This window comes from Oryctolagus cuniculus, chromosome 4 (genome assembly GCF_051225735.1).
Source record: "Oryctolagus cuniculus isolate XC-2025 breed Fujian yellow rabbit chromosome 4, ASM5122573v1, whole genome shotgun sequence".
NCBI classification, from domain to species: domain Eukaryota; kingdom Metazoa; phylum Chordata; class Mammalia; order Lagomorpha; family Leporidae; genus Oryctolagus; species Oryctolagus cuniculus.
Window position 1 is genome coordinate 8,136,327 of NC_142870.1, and position 18,251 is coordinate 8,154,577.

The 18,251-nt window shown below is 48.0% G+C and overlaps 1 protein-coding gene across 7 annotated transcripts in view; it reads left to right on the forward strand.

Moving 5' to 3' along the window:
- Positions 1 to 18,251, forward strand: part of HLCS (holocarboxylase synthetase) — a 209,404-nt gene that overhangs the window by 145,170 nt on the left and 45,983 nt on the right. The window contains exon 8 of one of the 7 annotated variants that reach the window (XR_016232991.1): positions 6,850 to 7,731. The exons of the other annotated variants lie outside the window; for them this stretch is intronic. The gene's annotated coding sequence lies outside the window, so the exon portion shown is untranslated. Of the gene's footprint in view, positions 1 to 6,849; positions 7,732 to 18,251 lie in introns of those variants that run through there. 7 annotated transcript variants of the gene reach the window in all.

The following is an 18,251-nucleotide window of genomic DNA, read 5'->3' on the forward strand; positions in this document are numbered from 1 at the left end:
CCTGGCCCTTGTCTAGGGTCACTGAGGTCCTGATGTAGCACTCTAAAGCCAGGCCAGCCCTTACAGTCTCCAACAAGGTCATCCTTGGGGAAAGGAATGCTGGGAAATACTTCTTGCTACTCTTATTTGTAGGCATGGCTGATGATATAAGCAAGTTCAGTGGTGGCCTCTCACCTCCTGGGACATTATCTCTTGGGTGCTAGCAGCTAGCCATCATATGGATAAAATGGTCCATCTCTCATCTGGACAGGCTCTTAGTTGGGTCTGCAATGTTGAATTCGAATGTGTGGAGGGAAGTTATCCTGCTTGTAATAAAATTAATTTCTGGTTGTGCCTTTGGAATTGGCAGGAGCGGGCTTCTGCACATACCAGCTAGTGCCATGCATCTCTACTTCCTAAAATATGTATTTCAGAAAGCTCACCTTCTTGTATCTGTCACCATATTCTTGCACAGCCAGTGCAAATGTATATTCTTGGACCTGACTGGGGACATGGCTTTACCATCAGGGAAGCCAAATGAGAGGAAGTGATCTACTGGTGGCCCCCTAGTCCAGAGCCTCTGGCTAATACTTAGCATTCGTAACTTCATGCTTCATGCCAAGTGGCAAAAAACCAGTAACTACAAATAGCAATGTCAGGATATTAAGAGCTGCTATTACTGAACTCTTCCTAGATACTTTGCTAAGCACTTGATGTACTTCAGTCAATCTATCACTCATGACAACCTGATGACAAACACACTTTTACTGACATCTTTTTACAGATTTGGAAACCAAAGCCAAGAGGGTTACAGATGGCAAGTGTCAGAGCCATGGTTTGGTACAAGCAGTCTGACTCTGGGGCACTCTTATTTTTTTTTAAGCTGTTGATCGGCTTTTCTTTTCAAGATTATTATTTTTTGAAAGGCAGAGAGAAATACAGAGAGAGATCATTCGTGTACTGGTTCACTCCCCAGATATCTATAGCAGCCAGCTGGGCCAACCTGGAGCCAGGAGCTTCGAGCTTCATTGGGTCTGTCACAGATCCATCCTCTATTTCTTAGAGTTAACAGAGAGCTTGGAAGTGGAGGAGCCGGGACTTGAACCAGGCACTCTAGTATGGATGCTAGTGTCCCAAGTGGCAGCCTAGCCCACTGCATGACAACACCTGCTCTTCTGGAGCACTTTTTTTTTTTTTTAAGATTTTAATTATTTGAGAGGCAGAAAGGTCTTCCATCTGCTAGTTCACTCTCCCAAATGGCCACAATGACCTTAGCTAGGCCAATCCAAAGCTCGGAGCCAGGAGCTGCTTCTGGGTCTCCCATGTGGGTGCAGGGGCCCTAGTACTTGGGTCATCTTCCACTGCTTTCCAGAGAGCTGGATAAGAAGAGGAGCAGCTCGAGCATGAACTGGTGCTGGGGCACTCTTAGCTGTCACATTATAGACCTCCAAGTTAGGGAAAAACATTCACCAGAAAGTTACTCCCTGCTCTTTATTGTCAACTGGTTGAGTGGTAGAATTTCAGGGTAGGAGAGTTGGAGTTTTGTGTGGATGACAAGAACACTTTCTGATGTTTTCCTGGGCTCCAGGTATTTTTGTGTGTGTGTGTGTTGCATTAAAGGCATTAAGGAGACTCTAAGATTCTCTTGTAGACGCCCCTGCAGCCCCAAGTGTCCATCCTTGGCCTGTGTAATAAGCCACTGACCCAAATGGCTTTTGGAAGGTGCTCTGTGTGCCTGGGTTAGAGTATGTGCTGCCTCACTCAGGACCAACCCAGGGCCACATCCCGAAATCTCAAGTTAGCTTTGGGGAAGGCCAAGTCGGTGAAGCACACACCCTGTTCTCACCAAGTTGTCCAGCTATGACACGTGCTAGATTCCTAAGTGTGCTCCTACTCCATTCCTGAGAGATTATATGGGAAATGAGCATTTCTAGAATTGTGTGATGCTTTTGGTTTTTGTATGTGTGTTGTGTGTTTCTGCTGAAAACCCATGTCTTGGTACGCCCGACAAGTGATTACTTCTCACAGTGGCTGGTTAGAAAGAACATCAGGAGAGACCAGATCTTTTGTTTTTCACCTTAACTGCTCACAACATCTTCATCAGTCACTGGCCGCCTCCTTCGTCATCAGCCATGTGCAGTTTGTCTGTCCCCTTACCTGGTAGGGCTTCTGGCCGGTAGTCAGCGTCACCTGGGTCCTCCCAGATCAGAACCCAAATGGCATATTAACAAGATCCCTGGGGGATTGCATGTGTGTTGAAGTGTGAGAAACGCCACATGGAATCCTGCTAAAATCAGGGAGCCCGTATCTTCTCCATTCCCTCAACTCCTTCTCAGAGCCCTCTTTCCTCTGTTTCTTGGACTGCCAGAAAGAAGTAGAATTCTGCTTTCTCTTTCTCCATATTGTGAATGTTCTATATAGATTTGCCAGATAAAACACGGGAGGTCTTGGCAAGTTCAAGTTTCAGGTAAACAGCAGAAACTGCTTAGTGCAAGTACATCCCATGCACTGCTTAGGGGCATACTTATAAATGATAAATTATCAACCTGAAATTCACATTCACTGGGCATTCTGTATTTTCTATTTGTGAAATCTTTATTTGGAAGAAAATGATAGGAGAGGTTGAGTATCCCTCATCTGAAATGCTTGGGACCAGAGTGTATTTTGGATTTTTGGATCTTGGCATATACATAAGGACATGAACTTCACTCATGTTTCATAGACGCCTTATAACATAGCCTGAAGGTAAGTTGTTAAAATTTATTTGAGGGCAGAAAGACAGAGAGCTCCTATCTACTGGTTTGCTTCACAGATGCCTGCAGTGACTGGGGCTGAAGCCAGGAGCTGGGATTGCAATCCAGGTCTGCCATGTAGATGACAGAAACCTGATTGCTGGAGTCAGGAGCAGGAGGAGGTGTGGAACCCAGGCATTCCGATGTGGGCCATGGGCATCTTCACTGCTGAGCTAGGCCCTGGATTCCCCAATAGCAGTTATATACAGTGTTTTCAGTGCACCTGCATTTTGACCGTGACCTCTCCTCTGAGGGAGGGTGAGAGATTTTCCATGTGTGGTGTCCTGCCGGCCCTCAGAAAGCTTTGCATTTTGGAACACTTCGGATTCTCAGGGATGCTGAGCTTGGCTAAGTTTGATGAAGAAACTGAGAGTGTACAAGATATAGAAGTGAGTTTCGAGGGGTGTCCTGGAGAGCCATCCATTCCTGTCCCTTCGCTTAGCCTGTCAAGTACCTTGGAAGGGAGGGCATGTGGGGTTTGTCTTCTAACCTATTTGTGTGTGTTGGGGACGGTGGCGGGGGCCGGGGAGTAGGTGGCAGGTGTGAGGGAGGAAACATCAAAGGACAACTCTACCTTATTCCCCCGAGCCTCTGAAGACCACCAAGTAAATGAAGCCCAATCTGGAAAAACACACAGCAAAGCTGGCATGGGGGGGGGGGGAGACTTTTCCACCAGGTGGCTTTGGCTTTGTGTGAGGGAGCTGGCTGAGCTGAAACTTGGAAAGAGAAAATGCCGTCCGCCTGTATGTTTTCATTTCGACAGGGTTCAAATTTGGGCTTATTATGTCAGATTTAACTGTTACGTGTTCTTATTTGATGAGGAACACGAAGCTCTCGTTTATTCGCCTCATTAGGTGACGGTGCTACAGGTGCTGCGAAAGCAGCCGGTGGTGACCTAACACTTCTTATTGTTAGCCACTTCCAGATGATGGAGTTTGACGCAAATGCCCCAAAGCAATGAAACTCAGATTATAGGTTTCAACATTTGCCATGACTCTTTGCTTTTTATGTCGCTGAATAAGTTGTACGTACATATTCTCAGGGAAATTATGAGCTGCCTTATTCATTACACATTTTTCCAACTTGTAATTGTGTTGGCATCAAATGTTGGCATGCTTTGAAAGAAACGGGCATATTATTTGATCATTGAAAATCTCTCAGTGCTTTTAACTGAAAATGACATGAGGACCAGATCCTTAAGTTTGCTTTCTTACATTATTCCTGCTCGGGAAGTAGGCAGTGTTGGTCAGGTTCCTTCAGCAGCACTGGGAAAGCTCAGGGTTTCAGACGGGTCTTCTTGCTGCTGGCATTGTGACCTGAGAAGCCCAAGTAAGAATGTCTGTGGACCTCAGGCGTGAGTGAGGCCATTGCAGGAAATGAGGTGGTGGAAGAAATGGAAGCGAGACTGTGCAAGTGCTGGTTGTTTGCCAGTGTGTCTGCATCGCTCAGCATTGTGAGCTGTGCCACGCTGAGGAGTGCTGACTGCATTATGGTCTGGGAAAGTGGCGCTGCTGGCTGGAGCAAGATGATCCGTGTAGTTGACATGCTTTTACATACGTGAAGCGTAACGTTGACTGGAAACAGGAATCCGAGACTTCTTGCATATCTAATTTTTCCTTCTGAGGGGAAGAAAAGTCAGAGATGGAAAATGTCATCTTTTTTCTGTTTTACATGTTGGCACGTTGGCTGTGCCTTGCTCTTCGTAAGAACTCATTCTCACCATCTAGAACTGCTTAGGTACTTTGCTGCTCTAGAACTTTCTCTCCAGCTCTCACACTACCTGGCTGCATCTCTCCAACCTTCCTGTTAGAGCTGGAGCCATCAGCTACTTTGGTTGCTTGCCCTATTTTTCCTTGAGATTTGTCTAGATGCATAGTGCCTCCTTTTGTTGCAGGTTCAGCTGCACTACTTTCCACTGCTGGGTCAGAGTGAGAGAAATTTTCTAGATGCCTGTCTTGCCACGAGTCTTCCCCCACAGCTCATACTCTGCTTTTCTTTGCTGCGAGACACTAAGCAATGGAAACAAACTGATGAAGTCAAAGTAGTGAGAGCTCGAGAGTGCTTCAGAAAGTCTGTGGAGTTAAAAGATGTCTATTCTCGGCTGGCGCCGCGGCTCAATAGGCTAATCCTCCACCTAGTGGTGCCGGCACACCGGGTTCTAGTCCTGGTCGGGGCGCCGAATTCTTTCCCGGTTGCCCCTCTTCCAGGCCAGCTCTCTGCTGTGGCCCGGGAAGGCAGTGGAGGATGGCCCAAGTGCTTGGGCCCTGCACCCCATGGGAGACCAGGAGAAGTACCTGGCTCCTGCCTTCGGATCAGCGCGGTGCGCCGGCTGCAGCACGCCAGCTGTGGTGGCCATTGGAGGGTGAACCAATGGCAAAAAGGAAGACCTTTCTCTCTGTCTCTCTCTCACTATCCACTCTGCCTGTCAAAAAAAAAATGTCTATTCTGGTGCAAAACAATGAAATCCAGATTCAAAGCGGCTTCAAAAATTCATGAATAATATTGATTATAAAATCTATGCACGATTTCAAAACTTATATACCACAATAGACTTTTTTTTTAAAAAGATTTTTATTTATTTCTTTGAGAGAGAGCGTTGACAGAGAGAGGGAGAGACAGAGATAGGTCTTCTTTCTGCTGGTTCACTCCCCAAATAGCCGCAATGGCTGGAGCTGAGCCGATCTGAAACCAGGAGCCAGGAGCTTCTTCTGAGTCTCCCACATGGGTGCAGGAGCCCAAGCACTTGGGCCATTTTCTGCTGCTTTCCTAGGCCACAGCAGAGAGCTGGATCAGAAGAGGAATAGCCGTGTCTCAAACTGACATCCATATGGGATGCCAGCACCGCAGGTGGAAGCCTAGTCTACTAGGCCACAGTGGTAGCCCCGCCACAATAGACTTGTTTTTTAAAAATGTTTATTTGGGCTGGCGCCACGGCTCACTAGGCTAATCCTCCACCTTCAGCGCCGGCACCCTGGGTTCTAGTCCCGGTTGGGGCACCGGATTCTGTCCTGGTTGCTCTTCTTCCATTCCAGCTCTCTGCTGTGGCTCGAGAGGGCAGTGGAGGATGGCCCAAGTGCTTGGGCCCTGCACCCACATGGGAGACCAGGAAGAAGCACCTGGCTCCTGGCTTCAGATCGGCGCAGCGCTGGCCGTATCAGCCATTTGAGGGGTGAACCAATGGAAGGAAGACCTTTCTCTCTGTCTCTTTCACTGTCTAACTCTGCCTGTCAAATTAAAAAAAAAAATGTTTATTTGAGGGCCAGTGTTGTGGTGCAGCAGGTAAAGCTGCTGCCTGCGGTGCCAGCATCCCACATGGGCACTGTTTTGAGTCCTGGGCTTCTGGTCTATCTCCCTGTTAATGAGCCTGGGAGATCCATGGAAGATGGTCCAAGTGTTTGGACCCCTGCACCCACTTGGCAGACCCCAAAGAAGCTCCTGTCTCTTGACTTCATTCTGGTCCAGTCCTGGCCATTGCAGCCATTTGGGGCGTGAACCAATGTATGGAAGATTTTTCTCTCTCTCTAACTCTGTCTTTCAAATGAATAAATTAAGATCTTTAAAAAATAAATAAAAGATGTTTATTTGAAAGGTAGAATGATAAAACACACACACACACACACACACACACACACAGTGGGAGAGAGAAAAAGAGCAAGATTTTCCATTCACTGGTTCACTCCTCAAATGCCCATGACAGCCAGAGTTGGGCCAGACGGAAGCCTGGAGCTCCATCCAGGTCTCCCACGTGGGTGACAGGGACTCAAGTGCTGAACTCTCATCTACTGCCTCCTAGGGTGTACAGTAACAGGAAGCTGGGTCCAAAGTGGAGTAGCCAGGACTTGAACCAGACCTCCTAGGTTGTAGCCTAATCTGCTGTGCCACATTTGCCCCGTAAACTTATCTTTTAATTCCATTTTCCCACTTAACTTTCTAAAGTACCCTCAATTATTTGGGGGCTTATGAAGTCTTAAATAAAAATGATTTTTTAACATTGGCCCAGTGGTCAGATGCTGTTGGGACACCCACATCCCATATTGCAGTATTTAGGTTCAAACCCCCATTCTGCTTCTGATTCCAGCTTCCTGCGAATGCAGACTCTGGAAGGCAGCCAATGACGGTTCAAGTGGCAGAGCCACGTGGAAGACCTGCATTGCTGTCTCAGATCCTGGTTTTGACCTGGTGTGGCCTGGGCTATCCCAGGCATTTGGGGAGTGGGTCGGCAGATAGGGGTGCTGGCTTTCCACCTTTCTGTTTTCTGTCTCTCTGTATCTTTTAAATAAATAAATTAAGTTAACATTGATTTTATACTTAAAGATTAAAATTCTATGACATGTCACTTGCCTGATTTCACTGTTAGCATAAGCACTTAGCCTGCAACTAACAGTTTATCAAAAACCAAATAACACAGTGTAACATGAGTTCTGTAAAGGATATGGAGCTTTAAAAACTCGAGTTAACGTACCTGGGTGTTAGCACAATTATAAATCGTGCCACAGACGGCAGCTGTTTCCTTCACTCTCTGAGAAATCCATTGGGAATCTGTCATTTTCCAACCAGAAGGCTGGAGAAAGGAGACATCGATGCAGAGCTGATCCCATTACCCTGGCTTGGCTGTGCCAGCACCTTGACCCTGAGCGTAGCAGGAGGGCGACTGTCCCTGTCTCCCCGAGGCTGTTAGTGGCTCCTGCAGGTTCTCCCCTGGCAGAACCATGCTGGGGTGGGGGGTTGGGGTGAAGGAGCTGCCCCGTGTCCAGGCGTCCCAGGCAGTCCCGAAGCAATGACGAATCACAGGCTGTCGAGAAGGAAGGGGCCTCGGCAGCCTCTTCGCTCTGGGTTTACAGCTGTAGGAGCTGTGGCAGTTCAACTTGACATGAACGCAGCTGTTGCAGGTGTGATACCATCTCGCCCTATAGGCATCTGCGGTGGTTGTTCCAAGCCTATATAGGGTAAACAACATTGTTTTACAGAAAAAAATTATTTACTTATTAAGGATTTTATTTATTTATTTGAGAAGTAGAGCTACAGACACAGAAAGGGAAAGACGGAGAGAAGCGTCTTCCATCCGCTGGTTCACTCCCCAGATGGCCGCATTGGCCTGAGCTGAAGTAAGCCAGGAGCTAGGAGCTTCTTCTGGTCTCCCACGAGGGTGCAGGACCCCAAGCACTTGGGCCATCTTCTACTGATTTCCCAAGCCATAGCAGAGAGCTGGACTGGAAGAGGAACAGCCGGGACACGAACCAGTGCCCATATGGGATGCTAGTGCTGCAGACAGAGGCTTAGCCTATTATGCCACAGTGCCAGCCCCAATTATTTATTTCATAGGCATAGCTAAGGAGAAAGAGGAAGAGACAGAGAAATCTTCCATCCACTTGTTCACTCCCCAAATAGCTTCAATAGCCAAGGTTGGCCCAGGCTAAAGCCAGGAGCCAGGAACTCCATCTGGGGTCCCCCATATGAGTGGCAGTGGCCCAAATAGTTGGGCCACTTCTGCTGGCTTCCCAGGTGCATTAACAGGTAGCTGCACTGGAATTGGAGTAGCCATGAGTTGAACCAGCACTCCGGTACAAGGCTTCACCTGCTATGCCACATCGCCCCCCAACAGCACTGTTAGGGTGACCTGTAGCCCATATCTGAGATTCTGAGCTGATTCCTGGGAAGCCTCTTAAGAACGTAAATATTTCTTAGGTAACTCCAGGTGCATTCTGATGTGCCATCATTTTTGTCTTGCTTTGTGGCTCATGGATCCATTGTCTCAGGCCCCTCAAAACCTTGCTTCTGTCCATAAATCTCCCCAACAAGTAAAATTCTGTATAATCTTGGATTTTCCTTTCTTCTCTCAGCTCCTTCCACCTTTGGTGGCCAGCTCTCCTACAGAAGCGCAGGCCCAGTGCTTGGCTGGCCAGTGGCCATGCACCCCAGCTACTGGGGGAACCCACTCTTGGTCCCCTCACTGCCTACTGTGTCACCCTGTCTTCAGGCCTCTGAAAGCCAGCATTTCAGAATTTTAGAGATTGTTGATAACTCAAGTTATCAACTCAAGGCCATGTGGATACCATAAGAAGACCACGTTTCCCCTGGAATACTGCTAAGTATACCCGATTTTTAGCCTCAGGTCTGCAGTTTCCAGGTTGTGGAGTGGAGATGTGTTCCTGAGCACTGCAGGTGGTCGGCTTGTTAGTGAGCAGTAGGAGGGGCATTTGGTAAGGAGGCAGGGGTCGGCCCTCCTGGCTGCTCAGCCCTCCAAACACAGAGCAGGCGCCCAAGGAGAAGGAGCTGCCTCCTGGGCCTCACTGTCCAGCAGTGCGTGTGCTTCTAGTTTTTGAAGACAGTTGCCAAAGGTTAGGAAATGCTCAATGTTGATAGTCTGCAGAGATCCGAAGGTCATTTCTAGCTTGAGCTGTGACAGTCTAGAAGAACACTTTAAGGAGTATTGTGGGGAGCAACTCGGAATAGACTAAGTTACTGGAATTAAGACTTATTCTATGCATCTGCTCTCCCACAATATGGCGCTGGGAGAGGAGTGAAACAGCTTCTACACAGCTGCCTCCAGTTCAACCAATAAACTGTAGGACCTGCTCCTGATTGGAGGAGAGCAGTGTACTCGGCGTGTGGGTAGCAGAGTTGGGATTGGTGGAAGAGGACTATAAAAGAGGAGAGAGACAACATGCACCAGGAACATCTAAGGGGAACATCTATCTGAAGGAACACCTGTGCAGTCCCCGAGAGAGGCGGCCGGCGGTGTGCCGCTCCCCCGCAGAAGTGGGGAAAGTGGCTAGGGGGAACCGCCCTTCCACAGAGGTGGAAGGGTCGGTAGCCAACCCGGGAAGAACCAGCAGCAAACCCGGGGAGGGCCGAGCAGACAAAAGAACAGCGCAGGGTCCTGTGTCATTCCTCCATGAAGAGGGGGAGCGACATAATGGTGCCGTGACTCGGATAGGAAGCCTAGGCAGGGTTTAGTGTTGTTCCTTCACGAAGAGGGGGAGCGACAAGTATGGCAGCTGTTTGATTAAGGGCGAGGAGGTTGCTGTCTCTGGTAGAATCCAGAAAGTCAGGGTCTAGACATGTATGAGCTCACAGTGTAAAAGCTCAGGAACGTGCTAACTGTACCAGGTCACACATTTGCTGATCAGTAGATGCAGTCATCCCACAAAGTGTATTTTCTTTAAAACATCGTGCTGTACATAATACATGCATGCGATTTTATCTGCCAGTTAAATGTTTTTTTTTCCTAAGCATAAAAACTAGAAAATACTATGAATGGCATTCCAAGATAATGTATCAAAATGCTACTTACATTGCCACTCTGGCATGTTTTATTTCAGACCCTAAAGCAAACTGTCTGAAATCATAGCCATACTATACTGTCTCATGCCTACCTTGGGGTGGGGGGAGGGCGGGCAGAGGGGGTATCACTGCAGAAAGTTTAGTTCCTAGTTGCAGTGTAATTATATTCTTGTTTATGACATACATTTAACCTCAAGTTTCTTAGTTTCAAAATTAAAGTTTGTTCTGAGTATCTGTTGCCTCGACTCAAATGACCTCAAAAGCATAATGACTTAAAACAACGATTTTGTGATATCTTGTGATTTTTCTGGGTGAGGAATTTGCACAAGGCTCAGTGAGGTGTTGGCTGAGGTCATCTGGTGATATTTATTTAATCATTGGTGGACAGACTGGTTTGGAGAGACCAAGATGGCCTTATTTAAATCGGTGAGTCACCTTGGCAGGGAGGGCTTGTACGCAGTGCCCGCCGAGAGCCAGTGTCCACTTCGAGCCCCTACACAGCCTTCTAGCATGGTCGCCCTCCCAGGGACCTCCCACCCCACCCACTCCATGGGGGGAGTGTCAGAGTTTGGCTGCCTAATCTGCAACTAAGCCTTTATGAACGTGTCTTAAAATGTATATTTATTGTATAAATATAGCAGGTGCACACTAAGGGGTGTTGTGTACGTGTGTGTGTGCACATTGAGCGAGATCATTCACTGCATATATGGAGTTGGTGGGAGTGTTACTGAGAGAAAGGGTTGAGGGCAAATCTAAAAATAAAGGATTTTAATCCTTGAGGTTTGGATTGTAACACTAATCGTATGGTACAGCTCTCTGTGTTGATTCTGGAAATAAAACAGGCTGGGCTGTTGGCTGTTCCCAGGGTTCCTGGGTACTAAGATTCTCTCCTCAGAAGTTTATGAATGTCCATTTCTAGGTGGGTATTTTTTTTTTATATTTGAGCCAAATATGATTTAGGAGCAGGCAGTCAGATGTTAATACTGTGAGTTGGTTTCAGACCTGTAATTAGAAGGTGATAAGACCAGGATGGAGACGCAGGAAAGTTTTGCCAGTTGCTGCTAACATGTTCTGAAGCTCATGCCTATATACATGTATATTGCTTTATCCAGTGGGCTTCTAAATTTAAAACAGTATTTAAAACAAATAGTGATTTATGAGTTATCTTGCTGTGACTAAGGATATGTAATGTAAAGCGATACTAAATTCACTGTGTTTAGAACATGGAATTCCTGGGGTTGGAGGCCCCACTGGAGATGACTGAGGGGAATCAAATGTGAGCAGAGTGGGCAAACTGTGGTAAGGCAAGTGTCAACCCCTTCTGCCTGCCCATCCCTACCCCCTTGGCGCCTTGGGCTTTGCTAATCGTTGGCATCCATGAGTTCCATCCAAACTGTACACACTTTTGACTCCATGCTAAATTTTGCGTCATTTGAAAATGTTGACCATGCTCATATTGTTAACCATACTTTATATTCCCTGCAGCTTCTGGGACAGCATGTAGAAGTTGCCCAATGAATGTTGACTAAATTAATAAATGTTTGCCTTAATTAAAGAGACTTTTGTCACTTTTGCTCTTACACCACAAGACAATATACATTCTCTTTTTGATTTGAGAGGTAGCAGACAGAGAGAGAGAGAGAAAGAGAGAGAGAGAGACGTATGAATAGACATGGAGATGAAGAGAGAGCTCCCTTACTTGTTTGCCCTTGTAAATGTCCACAGTAGCTGAGATCAGGCTGGGCTGAAACCAGGAGCCAGAAACTCCGTCCAAGTCTCCCATGTGAGTGGCAGGAGTTCAATTACTTGAGTCACCACCACCGCCTCTCCGGGTCTACACTGGCAGGAAGGTGGAATCAGCAGCTGGAGCGGCTGTTGATTCAGGCGTCCCAGTATGGGCTGGAGGTGTCTTCACGGCAAGGCTGAACTCGTGCCCCTAGATTCTTTTGAGAGCCTTCTTTGACCTGGTAAAGAGAGCTCATGTTTTCTTACCAAACTCTAGGCAGCAAATACTACACTGTATGTGTGTGTTGTGTGCGTTTACTATGGTTCCTTAAACTGCGTATTTCACAATAAGAGAAGGAGGCTAGCATTGACCTTTCTGTGGGCAGGTAGGGTCTGTGTCCCCTGTCCTTGAGCCTGGGTGGGCTCTGTGTCTGCCTTGACCAGTAGACTAAGGTAGAAGTGACAGGGTGCCAGTTTCTGGGCCTGGGTCTTGAGAAATTCGATGGCCTCCACCTCTTGTCTCTTGAAACACTTGCTGCTGGAATCATTGGGCTGAGAGGAAGCTCTGTAAGCTCTATGGAGAAGAATCACAACTCTGCCCAACATAAGCTGAACTTCTGGCTGCACCACCTTGCCAGCCACCCACATGCGCCATCTTGGAAGTGGATCCTCGAGCCCTCAGGGAGCTGCCCTAGTCGACAGACATTGCTGCCTGAGTCTTCCCTAGTTGCAGATTTGTGAACACAGCAAATGACTGGGTTACGTAAGCCACTGTGGGGTTATGGGGCAGTTCGTTCTGAAGCCCTAGGTAAGCAGAGCAGAGACTCACGTGAGCTGTGTGGTTATCTCCAGGTGGGGACCAGGGAGGGCATGAGCGGGAAGTTCCCTTGTTTGTGAACTGTGCAGCCTGTGCACCTGATATGAGTGCCCAGGCCTGCCCTGTGTCCTGGCAGCAGCTGGTGGCTGTCAGTCAGTGGGGTTCCCTGGAGGAGGTCTCAGCTGCCTCCCTCTTTGGGAACCACATTGGTTGCAAAATGTCTGAACCTTACAGGAAGTGATACAGTACCGACTGTAGGTGGATGATGAAAAGTTACAGCATATTTGTAATTCCTGGTGCAGCCACTTAAAAATGGAAAGAAACATGGCTGAAAGCCAAGGGGAAAGTTGAAATAGATATTCAAATAATTCTTTAAGAGGCAGGAAATGAGGAATAGAGGAACAAAATTTGATTTTTTGGCCCATTAAATCAGTAAATGGAGCTACTTTTTAAAAAATTATATGAGGAACTACTCAGTAGCTATTGAAAATTGTTTTTTTTTTTTTTGAAGAACATTTATTAACATGGAAAAACCCCCGTGATGTTTTAAATGAAAAAGGCAGGATACACAGCCAGTACAGTGTGACAACGGTTTGTTTTTTTTTTTTTTTTTTTTTTTTTTAAGGAATACCTTGATATATTACACACCGGATGCCATAGAAAAACAGATGAAAGGAAGTGTACCAAAATATCTTCTGGGGGTAGAATCATGACCTAATGTCTCAGCCTTACTTTTCCATATTTTCTAAATTTTCTACAAGCTTGTGTTGTTATAGAATTTTTCTTTTTAGTTATTGCTAGTGAATAATCTCATAAGAGTTAACATCTCTGCACCCTCATTTTATGCACTTCCCTAAACTTACTGCTGTTCTAATAGGATTGGGGTGGGGAGGGTTCCTCCGGTTGTTTCAGGGGTTTTTGTGTATCACTGTGCACCGGCTGCACCACACAGCAGCGTGGTCACAAGATCTGTTGGTGTCTAGTGGTCTGCTTCAGTGCAGTGGGGGTACCCCGAGGACTTAGGCACTAATTGGAGGCTCCTCTGGGATGGGTAATCTGTGGATTAAACGTGTGGATGAGCGCAAAGCACTCAGCACCTGACCATCATGTTCTCAACAAACGCCAGCAGTGATCACCGGGAGACTGTGTCTCTGGGGGCATCTTTTTCTGAGAGACAAGGACGGAGCTGTTGGCAGCCACACACCAGTCTGTGGGCAGATCACAAGGAAGCTTGAGACACCTCCAGGCAGCTGTGCCTAAGAACTGCTTCAGTCTGGCATGTACTGGTCACGTTTTCCTTATATTAAAACCCCACACCTGAGGGGAAGACCCTGAATGAAAGATGAGATGTGGAGAGAGTGATGCTGGTGCACCGCTCGGCAGATGGCTTCGTGGTGTGGTTTGATGCGGCTGTACTTCACTGTGGAAGACTCAGGCTCTCGGTTTATCTGGTGGACCAGAGTCTACACAGCTTCGGAGGTTTGTGGTCTCTGCCCTCCAATTTTCATGATCTTTTCAAGCCCGACCCCTTGACTGTAGGTGGGGCCTGTTGACTCACTTCAGGCAAATCAAGTACAAATAGAGTGCAGAAAGTTCCTGGGCAAATAGAATTGTAAGATAAATTTATTCCAGTGCAAAAAGTTTGAAATCTGTGCATAGTTTTTCATAATACACATTTTTCCATGAGCTCTTTTTTTTAAAAGAATTATTTTTATTTATTTGAAAGAGTTACAGAGAGAAGTAGAAACACAGAGAGAGAGTTCTTCCATTCTGCTGGTTCACTCCCCAAATGACTGCAACGGCCAGAGCTGATCTATCTGAAGCCAGGAGCCTGGAGCTTTTTCTGGGTCTTCCTTGTGGGTGCAGGGGCTGAAGCACTTGGGCCATCTTCCACTGCTTTCCCAGGCCATAGCAGAGAGCTAGATCGGAAGAGGAGCAGCCAGGACTTGAACTGGCGCCCATATGGGATGCCAGTGCTGCAGGCTGGGGCTTTAACCCACTGCGCCACAGTACTGGCCCCTGAGCTTTTTTTTTTTTTTTTTTTTAAGATTTATTAATTGTTTAAGTAAGAGTTACAGAGAGAGCGCAAGAGACAGGCATATCTTGCATCTGCTGGTTCACTTCCCAGATAGCTGCAATGGCCAACGCTGGGCCACTGAAGCCAGGAGCCAGGAGCTTCCTCGAAGTCTCCCACGTGGGTGGCAGGGGCCCACATACTTGGACCACCTTCTGCTGTTTTCCCAGGCCCTTGGCAGTGAGCTGGATCAGAAGTGGAGCATTCAGGACATGAACTGGCGCCCATATGGGATGGCAGGTGATGTCTTTACCAGCTATGCCACAGTGCCAGCCCCCTCCATGAACTTTTTGAAGACCCACTGATGTGTCTGGGTTTTGCCTTTTTTTTTTTTTTTTTTGGGAGGGATGGGGGGACCAAAATAAACTTATCTCTTAATTCTCTTTCCTACTGTGGGGAGCAACTGAGACTAGACTAAGTTACTGGAATTAAGACTTATTCTATGCATCTGCTCTCCCACAATATGGCGCTGGGGAGGAGTAAACTTCTACACAGCTGCCTCTCGCCAATTTGACTGATAAGCTGCAGGAGCTGATCCTGCTCCTGATTGGAGGAGAGCAGCGTGCTCAGCGTGTGGGCAGCAGAGTTGGGATTGGTGGAAGAGGACTATAAAGGAGGAGAGAGACAACATGCACCAGGAACATCTGAAGGAACACCTGAGCAGCCCCCGAGAGAGCCGGCCGGCAGTGTGCCGCTCCTCCGCAGAAGCGGGGAAAGTGGCAGGGGGTGCTGCCCCTCCACGGAGGTGGAGGGGTCGACAGCCAACCTGGGAAGGACCAGCAGCTAACCCGGGAAGAACCAGCAGCAAACCGGGGAGGGCCGAGCAGACAAAAGAACAGCGCAGGGTCTAGTGTCGTTCCTCCACGAAGAGGGGGAGCGACACCTACAAACTGTATGGCAAAAGTAATGGGATGAGCTACTTAAGATTAGGTTACAAAAAATTTGTGACCTCTGTCTTCATCTCTCTCTCTCTCTCTTTCTCTGGTCTAGGACAGGAGTGGAGAACCCCTTTTCTGATGAGGTCCATTTGGGTGTTTATGACATCATCCGCAGGCCATACAGAATTACCAACTTAAAAAAAATCAGCATGCTGTAGACTCACTGAATTTTAAATCCCTCCTGCAGTTGCCTCGGCAGGGCCAGACTAGATGATGTTGCAGGCCCTATGTGGCCTGCGGGCCAGACATTCCCCAAGCTGCTCTAGGCCAAGCAGGCTGGCATGCGGTGAGTAGCCCGATGGTGAGACTCACATGATTAACAGCCGGGGAGAGGCCAAGGCTGCGGGCAGCCATGAAAAAAAGCCGCAAGTGGAGGTTTTCCCAGTTAAGTCTTGGGTTGACTACAGCCCCAGCTAACACCTTCACAGCCTAGTGGGAGACACTGAGCACTTAGCAGAGCCATGCTCTGACTCCTGGCCCCCAGAAACTAGGAGGCAGTGTGAATTGTCCTAAGCTGCTGCTTTTTGGGGTTCTTCCATTTTATAGCAATGGATAACAAATGCTCTCTCTGGAGCAACTATTTGTGCCAGCTTTGCCTGCCTCATCCCATCCCTTCCACCTGGAGTCCTTAGGGAATTGTTCCAGTTCCTCCATGGCACACTTTTATTTTAGAAAACTTTCATCAAGGCACCAAATGGCTTTCCTGCCCATATCTTCATCCTTCCACCTTGCAAGTTCTTGAAGTGACTGCTTTCTCGCTATGCTAATAAGATCACAGACTCCTACTGCCATTCAGCTGTTTTCTTTGGAGATCATCCTGTCCTTTCAGAAGTTCTAGAGCAGTGTGGCTTGCTGCTGTCGAGGGCCTGGAGCAGTGGCTCACAGCCTTCTTGCTGTCCCTGTATCACACCTACCACGCACGGTGTCCCAGAAGGGGCCACACTGTGGGCTGGTGCAGCGTGGTGGCCCGTGTGCTGACTTACTGTGATGACAAAGTGGAGAATGCTGCGGCTGAGAGGCCACAACACTGATGCCACAGCCCTGCTCCGGGATCGAGAATGATCCTGGCCACCTGGTTTCTGCATCCAAAAACTTGCATAGTGATGACCGTGAGTGTCTTTCCTTAAACAGATCTTTAAGGGGGAAAAAATCCCTCTTGTCTAGAAAGATTGGGAAATAAGCATTTACTATTTTAAACCTGAGAGGAATTGTACTGTTTGCAAGCTACAGTAGGAGCCAGCATTGTCCCCGGGGCCCAGAACGAACGATAGACAAAAATCACACTTCTCACCGCTTGAAAATATTTGCATATTGAAAGTTTCTTGTAAATTGTCTCAAGTCTCTTAGCAACCCCTTCGTAAAGTGGACGTCAGGTCACAGGCGTCTCAGCATCGCCTCTGTGGCTGTCGGTCTGTTCACCCCATTCCTGGCTACATTATGTGCCCCCAGTGCAGAGAATTAAGTCACGGCAAAAGCATAGTCTGGGTTTTACCGAGAGGTCACGGAGTGGCCCTCTTCCCTTGGCAGTCAGCAGTGTTCTTGTTACACTTCATTTATCTCCTTGGGAGGACACGGGTGGACCAGCTGGGCCCCTGTCTGCACTCATCAAGAGTTAATTTCTGAGTGAGGTGCTGTGGTCATGAACAAGTGCAGAAGGTACCCCGGTGGCCCTGCCAGACAAGAGGGGCCCTTAATTAGCAGCCACGTTCAATCAGGCTGCTTAACCCGCCACAGAGCGGGGGAGGTCATGTCCTGCCGGCACACACGAAGCCCAGAGCCAGGCCCGGGAGGAGGAAGGTGCCCCAGGGCAAGGAGGGCAGTGAGACCCCAGCAGATCCAGGGGACAGCAAAGCGATGCTTTCATTCTTAGCAGAGGATGGAGGGTTAACCGAGAGAGTCGTAAGGGTTTTCTTTTATTATTATTAAAAGTTTGAAAGTGTGTTTTGTATCTGCCACCTTTTCATTTTCCAAACTGGGCATCATGCTGCCTTGTTTTCTAAGCCATTGAAAACGTCGCATGCTGTCAGGTTTCTGGCATCCTGTGGGGCTGTGTGCTGAGCCAGCTTGGTGGAATGGCAAGCCGGAGTCCCTCACTCGCCCTGTGGCCTCACTGAATCCCTCTGGATCACAATTTGTTCAGCTACAAAAACCAGGATGAGTGTACCTGCCTTGCTCCCCCAACCCCGGCCAGGGGTATGAGTAAGGGCGCATGCAGAGACAGTTTGGCAGCTGCCCAGTGTCCACAGGGAATGCATGTGGGATGCCAGACTTGAGCCACTTTGCATCAACTCACCCATGATAGCCAGAGTGGGTTTTTATCTTAATGGTCACTTAGGGTCCACCAGAAACGTGGTCTAGGGGCCAGCATGTGACACAGTGGCACAGTGGTTCAAGGTGACACCCATGATGGCTGGCATCTCATTTCAAAGTGCTGATTTGAGTCTTGGCTGTTCCACTTCCTAGCCAGCTTCTCCCTAATATGCCTGGGAAAACAGCAGATGATGGCCTGAGTACTTAGGCCCCTGCCACCTTCGTGGGAGTCCAGGATAGAGTTCCAGGTTCCTGGCTTTGGTCTGGACCAACCCTGGCCTTTGTGTCCGCTGGAGTGTGAACCAGTGGATGGAAGATCTTTCTCTCTCTGT